Source organism: Oratosquilla oratoria, chromosome 13 (assembly GCF_046742065.1).
Source record: "Oratosquilla oratoria isolate Oo_2021 chromosome 13, ASM4674206v1, whole genome shotgun sequence".
In the NCBI taxonomy this organism is placed as follows: Eukaryota; Metazoa; Arthropoda; class Malacostraca; order Stomatopoda; family Squillidae; genus Oratosquilla; species Oratosquilla oratoria.
Genome location: NC_134789.1, coordinates 18,563,193 through 18,566,826, shown reverse-complemented (window position 1 = coordinate 18,566,826; position 3,634 = coordinate 18,563,193).

The window sequence follows — 3,634 nt, the reverse complement described above, 5'->3', positions numbered from 1 at the left end:
GCGTCTATGGCGTTTCACAGGGAGGCGGGATTGCTCGGCCAGACAGTCTAAAGAACGACGACGACAACAACAACAACAACAACAACAACAACAACAACAACAACAACAACAACAACCAAAACAACAACAACAACAGCAACAACAACAACAACAACAGCTCGCTGTTAACAAGTAACAAGTTGGAAATTGGTATGTTATAACACATTTGTAAAAGTTCACTATTAACCCACTATCGTAGAAATAATAACGGAAGTACAGGGAAACTGTATATTTCGACTACTATCTGTAGTCCTCTTCTGCTGAAGAGGACTACAGATAGTAGTCGAAATATACAGTTTCCCTGTACTTCCGTTATTATTTCTTCGATAGTGGGTTAATAGTGAAGTAACAAGTTGTTAGTTTTACTAAGCAAATTACCTCTTATTCCATACCAAACATGTTTAGATAGTTGTTTTATATGGGACAGTATCAAAAGCTTTTTGAAAGTCGATATATGTTATATCTACCGTGTTTCTTTTGTCGTTGTTTGAGATAACTGCTCTAACATTCTAGAAGGTTAGTCACGCAAATTTCTTTACGCCTGAAACCGTGCTAATTATCAAGTGTTAGATAGTTAAATTTTCTGTGATATTTCATGGTATCTCTTATAATTGTCTCCATAAGTTTCCTACAGCTAAGGTTAGATTCACAAGCCTGTAGACTTGTTCTACCTTTAGCCCTTTTTGAAGACGAGCTCAAAATTAGTAAATATTAATTCTTAGGCTAGATATCTGATCGTGAGATATTTCTTAAGATTATTTCTCACACAAAAATAATATTTCTTTTAAGCATTTGATACCAATCACTAGCTCCTGAAGTTCTATTAATCCTCATCTTTTCTATACATGGTTCCTTTGGTCTTGGTTAAATATCACATGGCCCACATTAGATTTCAGTTTGAGGTGCTTTGTTCATGTACACAGAAGTAAAACAGACGATTAAGATATCACACATCAATCAATCAATCAATAAATCAAAACGAGGTATAACAAATATCATCATCTAAATGCTCAAGTTGATCGATGGCAAACGTTAGTGAAGCCAAAAATATTCTTAATAATTTGAAGATAAGAAGACTGGATGACTGCCCTACTCATATAAAATTCGAATTAGCAAATATAAGATTAGTACTCGTAAATACGAACACACACATACACACACACACACACACACACACACACACACACACACACACACACACACACACACACACACACACACACACACACACACACACACACACACACACACACACACACACACACACACACTCAAGAAGATTCCCCATACGGTCATAGCGCTTCTTTTCTACTTTTCATATCAGGTACAGACACTCGTTATGATTACGGATTGCCTCTATTGTAAGGACCTCACACCAGTATCTATGGTTTTATCTTAGAGACATGTTTATCTATTTTTTATCTTTGATTGAGAAAACATTTCTGTGATACATTTTTTTCTACCGATTAGTCACTTTTGCAAGATTTGATACTTGTATGGATTCCTTTTTATTTGTATGTATTTTTCCATTTCTCTTTTCTCAGAAGAAGATCATCACTAACTTTAGGTTTATATGTATCAAATATACATCTGCGCAGTTTTTTATTTCTACCGGTCCCTGTTTTTTATTTATTTATCTATTTATATTACTTTCTGTCTTTCTCCTTTAAATAGATTCTTCTATCCAAGCAGTGTAGCAAATAACACAAGGCATTCTTAAGAACACGTAACAACTCGTAGACGTAAAACCCAAGACTCTTACATGGATTCGAAACCAAAGATTACCTCCTTCCCTCTCATCAACTACACAATGGAAATAAGCTTACATGCTTTTTTGTGTTGTCCTCGGCAATTGTAATTGTTATTTCGAATTTATGTGTCCTTTACATTATCAGCACTTCATGTATTTTGATTAATTGCCAAATAAACTTTATTATCATTATTATTATTATTATTATTATTATTATTATTATTATTATTATTATTATTATTATTATTATTATTATTATTATCATTATCATTATCATCATCATCATCATCATTATTATCATCACTATTATCATCATCATCATCATCATCATCATCATCATTATCATCATCATCATCATCATCATCATCATCATCATCATCATTATTATTATTATTATTATTATTATTATTATTATTATTATTATTATTATTATTATTATTATTATTATCATTATCATTATTATTATTATTATTATTATTATTATTATTATTATTATCATTATTATTATTATTATTATTATTATTATTATTATTATTATTATTATTATTATTATTATTATTATTATCATTATCATTATTATTATTATTATTATTATTATCATTATTATTATTGTTATTATTATTATTATTATCATTATTATTATTATTATTATTATTACTATTATTATCATTATTATTATTATTATTATTATTATTATTATTATTATTATTATTATTATTATTATTATTATTATTATTATTATTATTATTATTATTATTATTATTATTATTATCATTATCATTATTATTTATTATTATTATTATTACTATTATTATTATTATTACTATTATTATTATCATTATTATCATTATTATTATTATTAATATTAGGTCGACTGATCTACTGTAAGTCCTAACAAAACTTGAAATTGAAAATTCTAAACAGAATTCCACAGTCAATGAGCTGGAAAAGAGATTGCTGGAAAAGGAAGAAAAAGGAGGGTGGGGTGGGGGTGGGGGGGCAAAAGTGGAACAGCGTAGAGAAGAGGAGAAGGTTAATGGTAAAGGGAGATACAGTAAGCGGAAATTAAAGGGACTGAATATTTCACCACGTGAGAAGAAAAACCTCATCCTACCCACGGAACCGTGAGAAAGGGGAAAAAGAGACAAAAGGACAAAAGACAAAAGATGCTGAGGAAGTATTTGCACAGAAAAGTGAACAGGCAGAAGAACAGTGAACAGGTAGAAGAACAGCAAACAGGCAAAAGAACAGTGAACAGGCAGGAGAAAAGCGAACAGACAGAAGAACAGTGGACAGGCAGAAGAACAGCGAACAGGCAGAAGAGCAGCGAACAGGCAGAAGAACAGCGAACAGGCAGAAGAACAGTGAACAGGCAGAAGAACAGTGAACAGACAGAAGAACAGTGAACAGACAGAAGAACAACGAACAGCCAGAAGAACAGTGAACAGACAGAAGAACAATGAACAGACAGAAGAACAACGAACAGCCAGAAGAGCAGTGAACAGACAGAAGAATAGCGAACAGGCAGAAGAACAGTGAACAGGCAAAAGAACAGTGAACAGACAGAAAAACAGCGAACAGACAGAAGAACAGCGAACAGGTAGAAGAACAGTGAACAGGCAGAAGAACAGCGAACAGGCAGAAGAACAGTGAACAGGCAGAACAGTGAACAGACAGAAGAACAGTGAACAGGCAAAAGAACAATGAACAGGCAGAAGAACAGCGAACACTCAGAAGAACAGTGAACAGGCAGAAGAACAGTGAACAGAGAAACTGTCACGACACATGTTCACCATGGATGTTCAAGTTCGCATATGCATTGGTCCTTATGGATTTGAACAAAGC